General features: G+C 46.8%; 1 protein-coding gene across 3 annotated transcripts in view; it reads right to left on the bottom strand.

Moving 5' to 3' along the window:
- Positions 1–21,507, bottom strand: part of SLC26A8 (solute carrier family 26 member 8) — a 3,396,452-nt gene that overhangs the window by 1,399,745 nt on the left and 1,975,200 nt on the right. The window lies entirely within an intron of this gene.

The raw sequence follows: 21,507 nt of genomic DNA, 5'->3' as shown, positions 1-21,507 counted from the left end.
CGTGAAGGGTTCATTACCAAAACCTTCAGAAAAAGTACTTCAGTCAATTCGATTTTGCACTGTAAAAGTTGTCACAAAAAACATGTTATCTCCAACATCCTGAAGGGGGAACTTATCAGAGCACGAAGAAGTTGTTAATTGCTTTCAGACTTTGCCACAGAAGCCAAACTTATTCAAGCGGGCTTTCTACAAAGGGGTTACAACGGTAAACAAGTTGAAGATACTATTAAAGAGGTCAGCGAGTTCAAGAGAGATGTATTACTCCAACCCAAAACTGGCACTACCAAAACAGGACCCAACAAGATTCGACTTATCACCAGATACAACAAAGATAGCCATGTACTTTATAACATCATGAAAAAACACTGGCACTTATTACATCTGGATGTGGACATTACCAAATGGACTGATCCCTCTCCCAATTTTACCTACAGCAAAGGAATCACCATAAAAAACCTACTGAGCCCGTCATTCATGAGACAACAGGAACGACCACTCACTTGGCTCAGTCAAGATCATCTGACCGGTTTTCGTAAATGTGGGAATTATTCAATGTGTCCTCACGCATTAGAAACTAAGTTTGTGCTGTCCAACCCAGGACAAACCCATCATATTGAAACCTTTATGAACTGCAACACTAAATTCACTGTATATTGCATTATCTGTGTTTGCAACAGAAAATACATTGGCAGCACTATCAGGCCCCTCAAAATACGTATTAGAGAACATTTGTCCACCATATCCAGTCAGGAGGACAAATTCCCACTTGCCAATCATTGGCAGAAATACCACCAAGTGGATTAGAAACAAGATATCAGATTTGCAGGACTAGCCAAAGTGACGTTACCCCCGCGGGGGGAGGGGGGGCAACCTCGCACTAATGCTACGAAGACTTGAAGCAAGACTTATATGTGAGTACAGGACTGTGTACTGTGGTCTTAACACAGACCATGAACTTGGAGTTTTCCTCTGAAACATGCATTGTTATATTTATTCAGCCTCTGCAATGTACCCAGTGCCTTTGTTAATTCATTTCATTGTCCACATTACAGGTGGAATTGTGCCTCCTAGCGTACTTCAATAATTGACTAGTTGCCCATTTTTAGAAATAGGTACAACATGAGAGGGAATGTTGTTGAAACTACACGGGTCACTTCCATGTCAGGCCACATGACACAGATCAAGTTACACCAACCAACTAATCACAATGTAGGTCTATCTCCAGACCGCAATTCTCGTCAAGAAGCACGCGACATAATTGGGCGTGCACATCAGATCACCCAATGCCGTATACCAAGTGCATCACCACATAATCACGATAACCTTCCCTTCAGGCCCAATCTGTATATCTTACAATCTGGCCGGCCGTACTTGCTAGGACAAACATTGATTATCTATAATTTAAGTATGATCTATTAATTCAGCAATTGTTAGCAATTATGAATTCTTATCTTAATGTGCATATAGTTTCGAATGCAATGGCTATTATGAATCACTATATCCGAACCCCTTCCAAGATGGCCGCCCTGGTTACTACACGTTGTGGACTGCCGCTATCATGCGCAGCACACGTGATTATATTCAATCGCATTCAGACCGGCGGACGCGAAGGAACCAGCTACCCCGCTCACTAGACCCCCGAGGTAAGCACCTTGAACATGGTGTTACGCTCACCTGGCTCCCACAGGGGCGTCGGTCGGACCCAGACAGCTGCGGTCTCCACCCACGTGATGCGTAGTGCAGCGATGACTGAATGGATCTGCCCTCCTAATCTTGTCTGCTTAACCCGTAGAAATATTCTCCTGCAAGTGGAGAGATGGATTTAGCCACTTGTGGATTCAAGTGATGGCACCCCCACAGTCCTCCCCAACTAAACACCTCTGAAATTCCCTCACAGCAATCTCACCTTATATTCTTGAAAGATGAGCTCTCCATCCTGCGTGGATTTGCAGGGGCGCGTCGATTCCAGTTACTTCACTGGTTTGAAGGCTCGGGAGAGTTCCGGAGAGTATTGACTCTGAGGTTCCTGGTGAGGACCAGTAAGTATTAAGTTCAGAGAGTTCAATATGTCCGATGTTCACTCTTGTTCCCCCCTTCCTTTCTTGTCTTGCAGCTGGCTCGTGAAAAGATGCTCTTGTGGCAGCTGGTGGCGCTCAGGTAAGAGTCTGTATTAGCCGGCGCTGTCCGGTAAATGTTACACGTGGAAAACATGTTGTTTTGTCTCTCTTTACAGATGCGGCACGTGAAAATATGGAGAGTCACAAAAGGATGCCTCCGGTGGTAAATCAGGTAAGTCTATGGTGGTAAGAATTATATTTGTTGGTTCCCTCGGCTCACTTTGTGGTTTGCTTTTGTCTCGTATGTGCCGAAGTTCGGCAAAGAAATGATGGAGGCAGCGCCGACCCGAAGGATGCTGTGAAGACTGGTGAGGATGGCACGGCGCTGCAGCTGGAGGTGCGGCGCGTGCAGAAATTATGTTCTTTACAGGTCCGGAGACGAGATGGATGCAGAATCAGGTGTGGAATAGAAATAAGTTCGTTTTCTAATCTTGTCCCTTTCTTTCCTCTTTGTTTTAGGAGCTCCGGATTCGAGGCGGGCGTGGCAGAAGACTGGATGCAGGCACGGTGAGCGTTACGCTGCTGGATGCAGAATAACGCGAAGCGTGTGTTGCTGGTCGGGCGTGGTTTAAATAGCCTCAAAAGTAGTCCCAGGTAAGAAGACCCTAGAAACAAACCCGAGTAAAAAAATAGTCCCTGCAGAAAAATAGTCCCTTTCAGGCTTCATGTTGGATTGGAGTCATTTGCAGCATGGTCTTCCTGAGATAAGTAATGACTATGAGCCTGGCGCCTTGGGCGCCAGGACTGATTTCTACTATGAGCCTGGCGCCTAAGGCGCCAGGACTGAACCCAGATAGCCCCTAGTCGGGGCTGCTGAGGTTTTACTAAATGTCTAGATGCCTGCTCTCGGGGCTGATGGATTGGTCCGGATGCCTGGGGGTAGGCATCATGACACATGGCCCCTTAGACTCCTGTCTACCTACAAGGGCGCGTTAATTTAGCACCTGCAGCCACAGCATCGATGTGAGAATACGTGTCACATCTGTAATTAGGAATTTTGACTCTTGCCTATTTTCTCCTCCTCGCTACATTGGGATTGATTCGATGTGCATTTCGCCTGGCTTAAACTACGGCATAATCTTTCTGAACATGTTCAGCACGGAGGGCAATACACAAATTTGCTGCAACCGCGATGAATCATAATTCAGGTACTCGTTTAATTATTATTTTTATCATCTCTATTTTCAGCTAAATAATGGAATTCACATCTAAATTGATTGGTTATCATCATTATGGTGTATTAAATTGGCTATATATGATAGCACACTAACTTCATAATTTATTCTGACAGCAATTCTACAACCTATAAGACCGCATTAGCACGTCCTCATCTATAAGGTAATTCACCAATATAACCCAATGTGAACCCAAGATTGTATATATCCAAACTTGGTATCTAATTCTATTGCAAACGGAGGACTAATCTAAGTGTCACCGTTTTGTCTCTTCCCTCCCTCTCTCCCTCATCTATGACTACTCTGCCTTATCAATTCGCTACAACATTAATTGGACTACGGTATATCTACAAACCCATCTAAATTACGGTATTTACAATATTTTGATTGCAAACAATGTATGACTATGTGTCAATTCATAATCATTGGTACTCTACTGAAAAATTGATAAACTGTCTCATGCTAAATGGTATGCATAATTGCTTTTTATTTTGGGTTGTTAAGCGGCCCGCCCCACTCCCAAAACTACCTATGTGACAATGTATACATGCAAATTGTGCGCTACATTGCATCACTACGCTCTAATATGAATAAACCTTTACATTTTGTATATAAACATCTTTTCTCATTATTTTGCTTTTTTATGCAATTAATTTTGGATAATTATTGTATGTATATATTGTACCAGCCTCAGAGGAAGAGCAAGGACTGCTCAAAACACGTGTCAGGCTGTTGGTTTTTGATTTTTGCAATAAATTTGCAACTTAAGCAATATTTGTTTGATCATTGTGTTGGCGCAGTTGGACTGGAATACTTTCTCAGTTCTACTTTACCGTATAGTGCCAGTGCAAGGCACTTACACCCTCTGGTTACCTGCTGCCTCCCCACTACTAACTCCAAGCAAGCGCAAGTTTCCTAAATTGGCTTTTTTGTGCCCCCCACCTGTTTGTACCATAGGAGATGACCCAGGGCCCAAGGTAGCCTGTCCCGAACGGCACAAGGGCGCATCTAATGGTGTATATTGCAGCTCCATTGTTGAAGCTGATTTCACCAAGGACTGAAGAAGGTCACAGCATCCCAAAAGCCAATGTTCCAAAAGAGAGAACAAATCCAGCCAAACAGTTCCAGGAGTCAAAGCTAGAAGAGAAAAACGAAGTCCATAGTCACAGAAATCCAAAAGGTATTCCAAAATGCCAAAACACAGGGACAATCCAAAAACAGTCCAAAAGGGAAAAGGCAGAGATCAAAAAAATCAAAAAGTCAATCCAGGTAAGCACAAGTACACAAAAACTAAACACCACTAGCAGGAATGCTGAGAAGCACCGGAGTCCCCTTGCCAAGTCTATAAATACCTTCAGCTTCCAGGTTCATGTTGGCACGTGACTTGTTTAGGTCACGTGAGAACTCAGCTGAAGTGATGAGGCCGGCGTGTGTTTCCGTGGTGTGGCGTCCCTGAGGCGGCATGGCAACTTCCATCCGAGTTGCGGGAAGCTTCGTGCTCGTGGGATCCTGGAAGGTGGAGCAGGACGTCGCCGGACTCAGAGTGGTGGTGAGTGTATGACACTGACCTTACGCAAACAGGTTACGCAGAACCGCCTGGCCGGCTCTGCAGCAGAATCCCTGTCGGTGCAATAAAATCTTGTGAAAGTTTGTAGTGACCACCAGGTCGCTGCCCTGCAGATGTCTAGCAGGGGAACCCCAGAGGAGAATGCCGTTATGGTGGCCACCAATCTTGTTAAATGTGCCATGGGTCTGCCAGCCTGCTGATGACAGATAGAAATGCAGGATGAGACCCACCTGGCAATGAAAGACTTGGAGTTGGAGATGCCGTGCTTAAATCAGAGGGACCAAATCTAACTAAGAGCTGAGTGGTCGTTCGTAATGACTTTGTGCGAGCGAAGTAGTAGTTTAAAGCACATACTATTTCCAGGGAAGGTTAAGATCGTTCTGCAGAAGAAGCAGGGGATGCAAAGAAAACTGGTAACACCACCAGTTCATTGATGTGGAATGTTGAAGGCACTTTGGGCACAAAAGAGTTAGTGCGTAAAACCGCCCTAGACTTGTGGAAAGTCAGGTAGGGTGCCTTGTAGGAAAATTATTGGATCTTGCCTACCCTTCATGCTGATGTAATGGGGACTAGGAAGCCAGTCTTCCAAGAGAGAAATTGGAGTGAAGCGTTGCGAACTGGCTCAAACAGAGATCTCACGAGTCTTGATAGAACCACATTCAACTTTCAGGATGGCGCCGGATGTCTGGTAGGCGGAAAGGAATGAAAGGGGCCCTTAAGGAACTCATTGACAAGCTGCTTAGACCAAAGAGAAGGCATAAATGAACAGTGGTTGTAAGGGGAAACTGCTGCAAGATGCACCTTAATGGATGAATGCGCTAAACCAGCTTGAGCCAGAGATAGCAGGTGAGGTAGGGCGTCTTTTGGTTGAACGACTAAAGGGTCCAGGCCCCACGTTCTACACTTAATAGTGAAGCATGTTCATTTGCTCTTCTTGCAGCAGGCGGGAGTAGATGGGGCGGGGGCTCGTGCCAGAATGTCTCTGCATTCTTGAGGCAATAGTATAGAACCCAATTCTAGGAGTACAGGAGCCAGGCCCTCAGGTTGAGTGAGGCTGGGTTGTGATGGAGGACTGTGCCCTCTTCCATGGAGAGCAGATATTGCAGAGGAGGAAGCCTCATCAGGGGAGCGGGGGTCAGTGAAAGGAGGTCAGAATACCAGAACTGTCTTGGCCAGGCAGGGGCCACTAAGACCAGTCTGCACCGATGTTATCTGAAAACGGTCAACACTCACGCCACCAAGGGTATTTAAGAGTTCAGGGGTGGAGGGGGGGTGGGGGGAAGCACCTCCTGTTCTCGTAGGTGGTGAAACGGTTGATCTACGGAGTTCTTCAACAATGGAAAATCCAGCAGAGTTCAGAATCTTGGAGCTCCCACTCTTGTTATCTTGTCAGGAGCAGAGTTTCTTGATGAGGAAATCCGTCCTTGTATTCTGAACACCCAGAAGGTGCAAAGGAACGAGGAACATGTGGTGTTTCAGTTGCGTGTGCAGTGTGCTGAGCAGCTAAGGTGGATGATGCTGCCCACACAAGCCAGTCATCTAGGTACGGGTAGACCTGTGCACCCAATCGGCAGAGATGAGCCACTACTGGGGCCAGGCATTTGGTGAAAACTCTTGGAGTTGACCGGAGTCCAAAATGTCGAGCCTTGAATTGGTAGGGGCAACCTGCAACCATGAAGTACAGATAGCATCAATGCTTCTGGTGGTTAGGGATGTGACAGTAGACGTCCTCTAGGTCCAGGTACACTAGAAAGTCCCCTTCTCGCAGCTTGGGCAGGACATGTTGCAGGGTTACCATTCTGAAAGTGTGGGCTTTTAAAAATGTGTTTAGGACACGCATGTCTAGTATGGGCCTCTAACCACCAGACTTTTTCCTTACTGGTAAATACCTTCAGTAGATGCCATGTCCCTGCGGTTTGTGTGGTACTTTCTCAATGGCACCTTTTGACAGGAGAGAGTGATCCTCTTGCAGTAGCAGATGTATGTGTTTCTGTACGTTCTGTAATGGAGGAATGGTGGGTGGTTGCTTGCTTAACTCCAGTGTGTGGCCCTGCTGGATAAGGGACAGCATGCACTCATCAGTGGTGATGTTTTGCCATTTGTAGACGAACTGTGAAAGCCTCCCTCCCACTGGTGTGCGTAAGTGGGGGCTGGAGGGTGGGCTGGACACAATGTGGGTCAGATTTGTTTAGGTCCCTGGCCTCTGGTGTGGGAAGTGCTGTGCCAGCGCTGTGTGCCCCTGTAGGATTGTGACCAATTCCTGTATTTACCAGACATCGAGTAGGAAGGCGCCTTGTACGAAGGTGACTGGTATGAAGGCTGATACTCTTGTGTAATTCTAGAGAGGACATGTACGAGCAGTGTCCAGTACCCTATATTTTTTGTCAAACCTCTCCTTCGGAGGCACAGAGGAAGGATTGGTCATTTTTAACAAACCGACTTCCGAGATGTCATCCAGCATGACCATAACTGATTTACGTTGTTGTTCCCGCCGCTGGTAGAGCAAGCTGTCCTTTTTCTGCTCTTCAGGGGCCAGTATGAACATCTTTGTTGCCCTGGAAATCAGGGCGTGGAAAGACACAATTTTGTCCAGTGGGGAGTCTCGTAGAGGAACCTCATCTGGTTCGCTGTTTGCAGGGATAAAGTCACCCAACTCATCAGTGCCTGTATCCATGGGGTGTGTGGAGGGTTGGTCGCCGGGAGCATCATTTTCCGACTCTGTATCAGTTAGTTGTACTGGCGACGGGGGCGGTGCTTCCTCATAGGGTGTGTGGTGGCCAGCTAAACCACTAGTGCCCGTTTGAGGTGCTGATGAGTTGGGCAATCTGTGCTGAAGCTCTGACACTAATGATCGTAGAGTGATTAGGATGTCTAAGTAGATGTCTCAAGGAGGAGCCACCCAAAGTGGCAAAACTGCGTGTGCAACACGTGTGCCGGTGTTGCTTTAGGCAGAGGCATGTCCAGTTTCGGGCTGGTGACCGGGGCTCCTACAACACCATGTCGTTGTTGGAATAAAATGCCACTAGACCTTTCAGATCCATATCAAGTTAGAGGATCTTTTCTGATGGAGCCGTTGATAAACCTCTCTCTGGGGTGAACCCAAGAACTAGTGGAAGAGGGCAGACATGCCAGGGCAAGGCTGCTAATGCAGATGGGTAGGCAATGAAGGGGGTCGACGGCGTCTGGCTGACGGTGCCACAGGAGTAGCCTTAATCATGGTTGCAAATAACTTGATCGAGATTGCCAACAGCATTGTGGTGGATTGTTTAAGCACTTGTCAACCGGGTTGCTTTCATGGTCGTCGACGGGGTTGTGGTCTTATTCCTGGTCTTCGACGGTGCCAAAGAATGTTGTGTCTGCATCAACAGGGATGTCAACAAGGCTTTACTCTTCACTATTTGAAGACGAAGACCTGCCATAAGCAGTCAATTAAATGGTAGATGAAGATTTAGATAGTTTCGGCAATGATTTCTTTGTAGACGAGGGAACGGGTTTCCTCTGCTTGGTCATGGCGGGCTAAAGTGCATACTTCTGTGAGGAAGATCCAGAGGGAGAGGTCATGGTGTGAACCTTCTTTCTGCTTCTGGATGCCTCTACGTGCGACCTAGACCTCTTGCTAGAGGTGGTATGCAGTGTTGGTCTGCTTTGCCTCAGTGAGGCATGACTGCGGACCGAAACAGAGTCAAAGGCCCGACTGGCGTCATCGAACCATGCCCCTAACGTCTGTTGGAAATCTCAGAGATTTTTGTTAGCAAACAACTGGCAGAGCTCACACTCCTGAATGATGTGTATCGGATGAGTCAATAGAGGAAATTGTTGTGGAGATCCTCCATGAACACATTCTTAAGCCTGCACCAGGTGCAGAACTTGATCAGACTTTCTCCTGGACTCAGCCATGGATGGGGCCTCAGCGTTGGAGAAGAGAGCGAAGACTAGAATCTGCTCATGGAGAGGCCGGTGTCAAGACCAGAGTGGAACCCCAGGCATCACCACAGTACAGGACCCTCGAACTATTGGAGTTGAAGAATACTGTTTTAAACTTCGAAAATATATGAGTGATTTCTCAGAAGTCTTCCAACACGAAACGTGTAGTATAAAATCTGACGATGGCCTCTAGGGGTGGAGCCGGGGATGCCCTTTCCATTGGCTGTGGGCAGTATGACCTAAAAATGACTATACGAAAGCACAAAAGTGACTGAAGTTTTCATCTTAAAAAATAAACTACTCTATGTTACAGAGGTTTCCCAGTCTGACGATCGAGAATATTCACAGCATGTGAATCTATAAAAGATCCAATGCTGGAGAAGAGTGAGGGCGGGGGTAATGGGCTACTGGAGCGAGGAAGAGCCAGGCAGGGCTAATGGGATACTGCAATGATGAAGAGTGAGGACCGGGTAATGGGATACTGAGCCAAGGACGCATGAGGCAGGGGGAAGGGGATGAGGAAGAGTGATGAGGAGACCAATGAAGTACTGGGATGAATAACTATGGGGTAGAGTACAAGGGGAGCAGATGAGGAAGAGTGAGGAAGGGTAAGGGGGTACTGGGATGAGGAAGAAAGAGGCAGTGTTATTGAGAATGGGCTGAGGATGATTGCAGCAAGGAGAATGGAGGAATGATGCAGGTGTAACTGGTGGACATACACATGACCCTTCTTGAATATAAATCACTGAGTGCGTTGCACTGTCAGGTGCGCCATACTTTATCAATCATAGATTAACCCAGATAAAATGTTATAAATGAAATACCAACACAGAATTTCAAATGATATGATCATCTCTACTTTGCATGGACTCGTTTACTAGTTCATACACAACTCTGAGATTGTGTAGCCTTTTGATGTGAAAGGACTTGTTTAATGAGCGATTGCCTCACAAACACCACACACTTCAGCAGATCACATTATTACAGAGCTAATTTTAGCTTCTCTGTGAAATAAACAACTGCCTACCACTTCTTCCTCAGACCACCACTTATTTGTAATCTTAAAAATAATACATTATCTATAATATGTCCTTTTTAATTCCTTTCAAAAGCAAATTCGAGCAAAAATCAAACGCAGCACTTGAATTTTACTTTTGAAAAATCAATGCCTAAGGTTCAATCAATGCATCGTTAGCGTGATATAAAAAACTTCTGGTGCAAGGGCACCATGCTCTCCGATAAATATTTAAAAAAAGGTTCTGGGTGGATTTACACTAAACCACCAAAAAGCACATGTGCACTCCTTTATGCCCCACTTGTTTCTTATTGACTGCAAATACCTCCAGTGATTTAGCACTGTGTGCCTGTTTAAAGGATGCAACTTTTTGGCTACGGGGAAAATGAATGAGATCCGTCAAAAACAACCCTTTTTTTCAATTCTCAATCATTTTTGAATCGCTGGAGGACTTCGAGCTAAAAATTGAGAACATTTCTTACCTGTAACTCCTGTTCTCCAGCATTGGTATCTTTCATAGATTCACATGCTGTGAATATTGCCCGTCGCTAGGCTGGGAATCCTCAGTTACTTTTTGATTCCCCTTTCCCTAGGCAAGAAGAACCTACATTTTGTAGCCTAACACCCTTGTTATGTTTGTTTTTTGTGCCCACCAATGGGACCTTGACTAGCCCTAAACTAGATGCTCCTCTTCCTCATCCCCTCAGATTCTGACCTCATGGTACTAGATGTCCTTGGGGTGTGAGTGGTTTTAACTGAAGGGGTGGAAGGAGGGAGCATGTGAATCTACGAAAGATACCAATTCTGGAGAACAGGAGTTACAGGTAAGAAACGTTCTCCATATCCAGCATTGCATCTTTCATAGATTCACGTGCTGTGAATAGATTATGTAGCAAGAGGTGCATAGAGGTAAAAACCCCACCAGCACACCTTACAGCTAATCCATAAGCTCATACCTTATTGAAACAGGCGCTGCAGGCATGCTCTCCCCACACATACTTCTTCAGCATGTTGCTTCTCCAGACAGTAGTGCCTCGTAAAAGTATGCAGCACTGACCAGGTGGCTGCTTGGCAGATGTCTATGATCGAGACACCCGACCACCATGTCGCTGAGGCTGCTGTTGCTCTCGTTGAATGTGAATGTGGGGGAGCCTGGAGGGGCTTCCCTGCGGACTTGTGCCAGAAGACAATAGCCAACGAGATCCACCTTGCTATGCTTTGCTTGGATAGAGCATTGCCTTTATTTGTCGGGCCATAAGATATGAAAAGTTGCAATGATTTCCTTGATGGACTTCGTCCTGTAAATGTAGTATTTTAACGCTTGCTTGAGATCGAGTGATTGCAATGCCACCTCTGCCGGTGATGCAAGCTTGCTAAAGAAAACCGGTAAGGTTATCGTGGAATTCTTGTGAAAATCCGAGGGTACTCCATGACATGAAATGATATGATATGATATGGCATTTATAACGCGCCTGTACACAAGTGTTTCTAGGCACGACAAGACAAGGAGGGGGAAACAGAGGGAGGACAAAACAACAATTTTACCAGGCCTTGTGTTATTCAGATCGCACAAGTGTGGAGAAGAGGGAGGGAAGAAATGCCAAGCGGGAGGAGAAGGGAGAAGTGCAGGTAACTCAATAAGTGGAGCCAGCGGATGGCTCATAAGTGCAGAGAGAAGAGACTGTAGGGTTACAGGTACATATCCTTAAGTGATGGGGGAGACCGGAGGCAGTGCAAGGGCAACTGGACATGCAGGAGCCTGAGCCCAAGTTCAGAGACATCAGCAGCGGAGAGGAAGAGAGAAAGCCGAAGCGGAAAGGAAGGTCTTGAGTTGCTTCCGCAACCGGAAGTGGTTCTGCTCAAGTTTGAGAGAGGCAGGGAGGCTGTTCCAGAACGAATTTGGGAATGAATTGTGGCTTTGTCATGAGAAGTACTGTGTCCTTTTGAAACCGCAAGTAGGGTTGGTTGGTTGTGAGGGCTTGCAGCTCCGACACCCTCCTAGCTGACGTAATTGCCACGACAGATATCCCAGTGGTGCAGAGGCCATAGGTTCAAACTGTTTCCTCATGAGCTCGGAGAGCACAGGTTTGAGGATCCATTCAGCCGACATCCGTTTTACTGGCACAAAACTTCTAAACAGGCCTTTGGGGAAATGCTTTATAAGTCTGCGTCCGTAGAGGGAAACGCCTTTCTCTCATCTGGTGTACCTAGGATGTCCGCCAAAAGCACTTTAATAGAGTGTTGGGCAAGGCACTGTTGGGCCAGGCCTAGCAGGTATGGCAGTACCTCCTCCGGCGATACCCGGAATGGGTTCAGCCCTTCCTGGTGTTGCTGACATTGGGCTTCGCACCACTTGTAAAACCGCTTTCACTTCAGGCGGTATGATTTGTTAGTGGCGGGGGCTCTCGCCGCCACTAGTACCTGCAAACACTCTTGTGATATGTTCAGGCTTCCAAACTCCGCAAAGTCAGGAGCCACGCTGTCCGTCGAAGTGATTGGAGATCGTGGTGCAGGATTTTCCCCTTGACTTGTGTTATGATATCTGGTTGATTGCTGAGTCAAACGGGTTTGTCCATGGAGAGCTGGACCACATCGGAGTATCAGGTATGGCAAGGCCAGTCTGGTGCAATGAGGATCACCGCGCAGGTGTGCCACTTGATTGTCTGTATTGTTTTGCACCGGATTGGGAACGGCTGGAATGCAAACGCGAACAGGCCGTCCCACTAAAAAGCGAACGTGTTTCCCATTAAGTCCTTTTGGGGCGTCCTGCTGGTGTACTTGGCGCACTGTTTGTTGTGGATCGTGGCAAATAGAACCACCGTTGGCTGACCCAACGTTGGAACAGTGATTGCAGCGTTGAGGAGTCGAGCTCCCATTCATGTTCCTAGGACATTTGCCTGCTCAAGCTGTCTGCCGTCTGATTCTGTATTCCCGGAAGGTGGAATGCCTGAATGTTGATCCTGTGGGCAATGGTCCAGTGCCATGTCAGTTGGGCTTCCTTGGAGAGGGTCCTGGACCTTGTTTATTCCTGCTTTCGCAGATAACACATTGTGGTGGTGTTGTCTGTAAGGACTTTCTGTCATGCTTCCCCGATGGAAGTTATGGCATTCCTGGAGACTCCATTGAAGGGACCATCACGTTTTGCAACGTTCCGCTGTGAGCGGTCTAGTGTTTTCCAAGATGGCCGCCCGCTCCTTATACTGGAGGCTGTTGCTGACCGTCCGCAGCGTTGCACCTTTGGTTACTATCGCCGTCCTGCCAATGCTGGTGTTTTTTCACTCTTAGAGCTAACGCTCCATTGTTACTCTTTTCTGCCTTTCTCTCCTGCGATCGTCTCTTCGATCACCGCTCCCACTACTGCCTTTTACAGACAATTCATTTCGGGATTCTCTAACATGGTACTACCCATCACAGCTCTCCTAAAGAAGGGAGTGACATTTAACTGGTCATCTGAAGCTGATCAAGCTTTTCTCTTACTAAAACAAGCATTTACTTCAGCTCCCATATTGATGCAACCAAACCAAGCACATCCTTTCATAATAGAAGCCGACGCTTCAGACGGAGCGATAGGTGCAGCATTGCTGGAAAGGCATACAGATGACAAAGAACACCGAGTGGCTTACCTATCATGCACCCTTACTTCCAGTGAACGGAATTACTCTGTGATAGAGCGGGAACTATTGGCTATTAAAATAGCCTGTGAAGAGTGGCGTCACCTGTTACAAGGAGCTATACATCGATTTACGGTTCGCACAGACCACAGAAATCTGAAGATACTTCAACAAATGGAATGCTGAAATGCTAGACATGCCAGATGGCCGTATTTTTTCTCCCAATTTTATTTCAATATTTTGTACATCCCAGGGAAGGAAAATGTTCTTGCAGACGCTTTATCCCGTAGCCAAGGTCTGGATGTTGAATCCCCTGGAAGACCTGAAAGACTGCTGTCTAACAGGTTTTTTCGGATCATTGCCAATACCTTCCTCAATGATACCAGAGACAGCCTCACTCGAAACAAACCATCCCAGGCATTAGGGGCCAAGCTAAAGGAAAGATCTGGACTTTACTTCAGAGATCATGCCTTATATCTACCTGGCAAAGAACAACAGACCTTAGTTTTGTCCTGGTGTCATGACACTCCATTGGCGGGGCATAAAGGCCAGAAAGCTACATTGGATCTGGTATCACAATATTTCTGGTGGCCAAATTGCGCTAGCGATGTCAAGACGTACGTAGCCACTTGCCCAACTTGTGGCCATAAGTAAACACCAAACATCTCGCCCTCTCGGTCTGCTTCAACAAGAACCCATACCATCTCAACCTTGGACTCATATTTCAATCGATTTTGTGGTTGATCTACCATTCTCACAAGGAAATACTGCCATCATGGTCACGGTGGACTCTCTAAGCAAATTGGCTCATTTCACACCTTTAAAAGGAGTACCTTCGGCTCCCGAAACTGCCAGAGTCTTTCTCAATGACATAGTAAAGCTCCATGGCCTCCCTCAAACGATTGTGTAGGACAGGGGCTCCCAGTTTACCTCAATCTTCTGGACCTCATTGTGTAAACAACTGGGTATTCAGCATGCCCTTTCATCAGGTTTCCATCCCCAAAGCAATGGACAGACGGAGAGGTTGAACCAAACAATGGAACAATATTTACATTGTTTTTGTAGTCAGCGACAGGAAGATTGGAGCCTGTACCTCCCATCAGCGGAATTTGCTTATAATAATACCTTCCACACGGCCATCCGGATGAGTCCGTTCTACTGTACCTGGATATCACCCTCGCCATATGTTGGTAGGAATTCCGAAGGCTTCAAGGTTACCTTCTATTGAACTTCTTGTTCAATCCCTGAAGGAAACCCATCAGTTAGCCAGTAACACCTTATCGGCTAGCCGCAAGGACTACAAGAGATGGGCTGATAAGAAAAGGCTTCCCAATCCACCTTGGAGGGAAGGATCCAAGGTATGGTTGGCTACCAAGTTCTTACCAAGGTGGGTTCACACCGGAAAATTTGCCCCGAGATATATATCGGTCCCTACAAGGCTAAGAAGAAGATCAACCCAGTGGCTTTCTAGCTAGACCTTCCCACTCAACTGAGTCGAGAACATCCGGTGTTCCATTCTTTGTTACTCAAGGAATACCGTCCAGACCCTTATCAAAGAAAGACCACCCGACCTACATATAACAAACCTTGTGACCCCGAGGAGTATGAGGTCTCTTATTTGCTGGATTCCCGTTACTTCCAAGGAGGACTCCAATACTTGGTACATTGGAAGGGCTATTCTACTGAGGAACGCACATGGGAACCCCACCATCATATCCACGCTCCATTACTCATTCAGAGGTTTCATCGCCTCCACCCAGGAAAACCGGGGGGCCCTCCGGTGAAGAGGAGGCATACTGTCATGCTTCCCCGATGGAAGTTATGGCATTCCTGGAGACTCCATTGAAGGGACCATCACGTTTTGCAACGTTCCGCTGTGAGCGGTCTAGTGTTTTCCAAGATGGCAGCCTGCTCCTTATACTGGAGGCTGTTGCTGACGGTCCGACGCGTTGCACCTTCGGTTACTATCGCCGTCCTGCCAACGCTAGTGTTTTTTCACTCTTAGAGCTAACGCTTCATTGTTACTCTTTTCTGCCTTTCTCTCCCGCGATCGTCTCTTCGATCGCCGCTCCTACTACTGCCTGCCCTCGTGCTCTTCTATTTTGTTCCTGATATTTGTTCTTGTCACCTGATTTTCCCGTTCCGCTCTTCCTTGTCCGTTCACTCCTTGCATCGGACATTCTTCCTCTGCTCCGGCACCTCAGGTACTTTTTTCCTTGCTTTCCTTCGACTCCTCCACTCAGTGGCCTATTCTCTTCCTTACCTGTTTAGTATTGTTTCCATTCATCGGTAAAGGAACTGCTTCGTAACTTCACAGTCACCCGATTTGGACCAAAGCACCTCGTACAAAGACCTTGTTCGGTTTCATCTACAAGGATCCAGTACAGGGTTTTTTCAGCCAGGAGGCTTTTTCCCTGTTGGAGGACGGTCTCCCGGCAGGGCATCGCTTTCTGGGAGTTTCTCTCCCGACAGTGTGGCTTCCAGCAGAGACCGACCTTACTTACAGGATAAAAAGAAGATCAAAGAGCCTAAGGAGACACGCCGAAGAAGAAAGGCTGCACCACAGGAAGACGCACTAGACGATAAACGTGAGGAGGAAAGGAGGAAGGATTGTGGTAGTTTTGACAGCGTGCAAAGCCCGGAAGTAAGAATGGCTTCACTCCAACAGTATCAAGAGCTGGTGGGGGCCATACAAGGATTAACTGCAGAAGTACAAACCCTCCGGAATGAGAACCAAACTTTACACCAGCAGATTAATACTCAAGATGAGAACAGGGAGAATCGGGGAGACCTACCTCCACTCCCCCTGCCTTTTGGCAAGTATGATGGGAATCCACGATCCCTAAGGGAATTTCTAGACTCTTGTTTGATTTATTTACACCTTCAGCCCAGGAGCATTTGATTCCGATAGGGCAAAAGTGGGATTTCTAGTTTCAAACTTGGTCGGCAACGCTTTAGCCTGGGCAACCCCTCTTATAACCCAGTCTGATCCTGCTGCTAATGATTATGCAGTATTTACTCAGTTATTCAAAGCACGATTTGAAAGACCTGAAGTCCAATTCTCATCCTATGAACAAATAATAGACCTCAAACAAGGAAATCTGGATGGGCAAACGTATGTTTTGTCCTTTATGAGACTTGCCACAAATTCTGATTGGCCGGATTCTGCTCAACAAACTCTGTTTTGCCGGGGTTTAAACGAAGATAGCAAGGACGAGTTAGCCAGAACTGCTAGACCACCTTCTTTTCAGGATCTAGTATCTCTTGCCCTCCAAATTGTATTCCGTTTAGGAGAAAGGAGGCAAGAACGGAGAAGAAATCCTACAGCACAGATGCCCATCGTCCATACACCCGTCCAGGGTAACCGTACGATTTCTCCTAAGAGAGAGGAACCAATGCAAATAGGAGCCACGAGAGGCCAACTAACCTCAGAAGAAAGAAGGAGAAGACGGGATCTCGGTCTCTGTATGTACTGTGGGTCCCAAAAACATCTCTTACGTAATTGTCCAGAGGTACCCACTCGGCGACAGGGAAACACTACCCCCCGAACCTGAGCAGGGGAAGGTCCGGGGAAAGAAGTCCGACTCCCTGTGTAAATCACCTGCCAGTAGCCTCTAACGACGATACACGTTTGATGGTTTTCCCAGTCCGACTCTCAAGTAGCAAATCAGAACCATGGGATGTGATAGCCATGTTGGATTGTGGTGCCACTGGAAATTTTATCGACATACAGTGGGCAGAGAAAAACGGCCTACCTCTCTGCAAAAAACTATAGCCAGTCCCGGTGGAAGGAGTTGACGGCACTCCTTTATCCTCCGGTCCCATAAGGTATGAAACAGAGCCTGTTAACATCAAACTATTTCAACACCAGGAGATGGTAGTATTTGATCTCATCTGAGCAGCTAATTTCTCCGTTATTTTGGGTATGCCTTGGCTACACCGCCATAAACCTACCATCGATTCGACAGCAAATACCATTAATTTCAAATCATCTTTCTGTTCAGAGAGATATTTGCAACTTAAAGCTTCTCCTCCACAATCTAATTTTGTAGGGTCGTTGTCGGCTGCTTCAATACATCTGATTCCTTCCCATTACTTGGATTTCATGGGAGTATTCTTGGATCATCAGCCTCATATCCTTCCTCCTCAGAAACGAAGATTGCGCCATCGAGACTGTGCCAGGAGCTTCAATCCCTTTTGGATGGATGTTTCCACTATCTCTGCCTGAACGTCAGGCTCTCAAGGAATACTTGGACAGTAACCTTCATCATGGACTCATTCAGGAATCTAAGTCCCCAGCTGAAGCCTCTTTGTTTTTCATCCCCAAGAAGGGATCCTCAGAACTTAGACAGTGCATTGACTACCGTGGATTAAATCAAATAACTATCAAAGACCGGTATCCCATGCCTCTAAATTAAGGAGGTCTTGCAGGCAGTTCAAGGAGCTAACATCTTCACAAAACTGGACCTGAGAGGTGCCTACCATTTGCTCAGGATTTGAGCTGGTGATGAGTGGAAGACCGCATTCCGGACACCCTTAGGTCATTTTGAGTACAAGGTAATGCCCTTTGGGTTGGTAAATGCTCCTGCCAATTTTCAGCGTTTAGTCGACAAACTGTTTTCAGATCTTCTGTTTACCACCGTAGTGGTATATCTGGATGAGATCTTGGTGTTTTCGAACTCGTCCAATGAACATCACCAGCATGTAAGAGAAGTACTCCAAAGACTCTTGGAAAACCAACTTTTCGACAAACCAGAGAAATGTATCTTTGACTCCTCTTCAGTGTCCTATCTGGGATTTATTTTGTCAAAAGAAGGGATTCGTATGGATCCAGGGAAGATAAAGGCCATCTTGCAATGGCCTATACCCAAGAACGTCAAGGATATTCAGCAGTTTTTGGGGTTAGCCAACTTTTACAGACAATTCATTTCGGGATTCTCCAACATGGTACTACCCATCACAGCTCTCCTAAAGAAGGGAGTGACATTTAACTGGTCATCTGAAGCTGATCAAGCTTTTCTCTTACTAAAACAAGCATTTACTTCAGCTCCCATATTAATACAACCAAACCAAGCACATCCTTTCATAATAGAAGCCGACGCTTCATACGGAGCGATAGGTGCAGCATTGCTGGAAAGGCATACAGATGACAAAGAACACTGAGTGGCTTACCTATCATGCACCCTTACTTCCAGTGAACGGAATTACTCTGTGATAGAGCGGGAACTATTGGCTATTAAAATAGCCTGTGAAGAATGGCGTCACCTGTTACAAGGAGCTATACATCGATTTACGGTTCGCACAGACCACAGAAATCTGAAGATACTTCAACAAATGGAATGCTGAAATGCTAGACATGCCAGATGGGCGTATTTTTTCTCCCAATTTGATTTCGATATTTTGTACATCCCAGGGAAGGAAAATGTTCTTGCAGACGCTTTATCCCGTAGCCAAGGTCTGGATGTTGAATCCCCTGGAAGACCTGAAAGACTGCTGTCTAAATGACTGCTGTCTAACAGGTTTTTTCGGATCATTGCCAATACTTCCTCAATGATACCAGAGACAGCCTCACTCGAAACAAACCATCCCAGGCATTAGGGGCCAAGCTAAAGGAAAGATCTGGACTTTACTTCCGAGATCATGCCTTATATCTACCCGGCAAAGAACAACAGACCTTAGTTTTGTCCTGGTGTCATGACACTCCGTTGGCGGGGCATAAAGGCCAGAAAGCTACATTGGATCTGGTATCACAATATTTCTGGTGGCCAAATTGCGCTAGCGATGTCAAGACGTACGTAGCCACTTGCCCAACTTGTGGCCATAAGTAAACACCAAACATCTCGCCCTCTCGGTCTGCTTCAACAAGAACCCATACCATCTCAACCTTGGACTCATATTTCAATCGATTTTGTGGTTTGTCTACCATTCTCACAAGGAAATACTGCCATCATGGTCACGGTGGACTCTCTAAGCAAATTGGCTCATTTCACACCTTTAAAAGGAGTACCTTCGGCTCCCGAAACTGCCAGAGTCTTTCTCAATGACATAGTAAAGCTCCATGGCCTCCCTCAAACGATTGTGTAGGACAGGGGCTCCCAGTTTACCTCAATCTTCTGGACCTCATTGTGTAAACAACTGGGTATTCAGCATGCCCTTTCATCAGGTTTCCATCCCCAAAGCAATGGACAGACAGAGAGGTTGAACCAAACAATGGAACAATATTTACATTGTTTTTGTAGTCAGCGACAGGAAGATTGGAGCCTGTACCTCCCATCAGCGGAATTTGCTTATAATAATACCTTCCTCACGGCCATCCGGATGAGTCCGTTCTACTGTACCTGGATATCACCCTCGCCATATGTTGGTAGGAATTCCGAAGGCTTCAAGGTTACCTTCTATTGAACTTCTTGTTCAATCCCTGAAGGAAACCCATCAGTTAGCCAGTAACACCTTATTGGCTAGCCGCAAGGACTACAAGAGATGGGCTGATAAGAAAAGGCTTCCCAATCCACCTTGGAGGGAAGGATCCAAGGTATGGTTGGCTACCAAGTTCTTACCCAGGTGGGTTCACACCGGAAAATTTGCCCCGAGATATATATCGGTCCCTACAAGGTTAAGAAGAAGATCAACCCAGTGGCTTTCCAGCTAGACCTTCCCACTCAACTGAGTCGAGTACATCCGGTGTTCCATTCTTTGTTACTCAAGGAATACCGTCCAGACCCTTATCGAAGAAAGACCACCCGACCTACATATAACAAACCTTGTGACCCCGAGGAGTATGAGGTCTCTTATTTGGTGGATTCCAGTTACTTCCAAGGAGGACTCCAATACTTGGTACATTGGAAGGGCTATTCTACTGAGGAACGCACATGGGAACCCCACCATCATATCCACGCTCCATTACTCATTCAGAGGTTTCATCGCCTCCACCCAGGAAAACCGGGGGGCCCTCCGGTGAAGAGGAGGCATACTGTCATGCTTCCCCAATGGAAGTTATGGCATTCCTGGAGACTTATTGAAGGGACCATCACGTTTTGCAACGTTCCGCTGTGAGCGGTCTAGTGTTTTCCAAGATGGCAGCCTGCTCCTTATACTGGAGGCTGTTGCTGACGGTCCGACGCGTTGCACCTTCGGTTACTATCGCCGTCCTGCCAACGCTAGTGTTTTTTCACTCTTAGAGCTAACGCTTCATTGTTACTCTTTTCTGCCTTTCTCTCCCGCGATCGTCTCTTCGATCGCCGCTCCTACTACTGCCTGCCCTCGTGCTCTTCTATTTTGTTCCTGATATTTGTTCTTGTCACCTGATTTTCCCCTTCCGCTCTTCCTTGTCCGTTCACTCCTTGCATCGGACATTCTTCCTCTGCTCCGGCACCTCAGGTACTTTTTTCCTTGCTTTCCTTCGACTCCTCCACTCAGTGGCCTATTCTCTTCCTTACCTGTTTAGTATTGTTTCCATTCATCGGTAAAGGAACTGCTTCGTAACTTCACAGTCACCCGATTTGGACCAAAGCACCTCGTACAAAGACCTTGTTCGGTTTTATCTACAAGGATCCAGTACAGGGTTTTTTCAGCCAGGAGGCTTTTTCCCTGTTGGAGGACGGTCTCCCGGCAGGGCATTGCTTTCTGGGAGTTTCTCTCCCGACAGTGTGGCTTCCAGCAGAGACCGACCTTACTTACATGATAAAAAGAAGATCAAAGAGCCTAAGGAGCCACGCCGAAATAGAAAGGCTGCACCACAGGAAGACGCACTAGACGATAAAGGTGAGGAGGGAGGGAGGAAGGATTGTGGTAGTTTTGACACTTTCACTGTCTGGTTCTCAGGTATTGGGAGGAATCATTTGAGTGACCACTGAACGGCTCTGAGTTGGAGCACATTTATATGTAGGGATGTCTACCGTGGCACCCATGGTCCCTTGACATGCAGTTGATCCACGTGAGTGCCCCACCCTTCGAGGGAGGCATCCGTAACCAGTGCTATGTCGGGTGTTGGATTCTGGAACTCTTCCCCCCTGCAAGCGTTGGCTTTGTTTGCCCACCACTGAAGCTGTGAGCACAGTTTGAGAGGGATATGCACTTTGTTCCCACATGATCCGGTGAT

Source organism: Ambystoma mexicanum, chromosome 13 (genome assembly GCF_040938575.1).
Source record: "Ambystoma mexicanum isolate Mex_15411 chromosome 13, UKY_AmexF1_1, whole genome shotgun sequence".
NCBI lineage: Eukaryota > Metazoa > Chordata > Amphibia > Caudata > Ambystomatidae > Ambystoma > Ambystoma mexicanum.
This window is presented reverse-complemented; position numbering and strand designations above follow the sequence as displayed.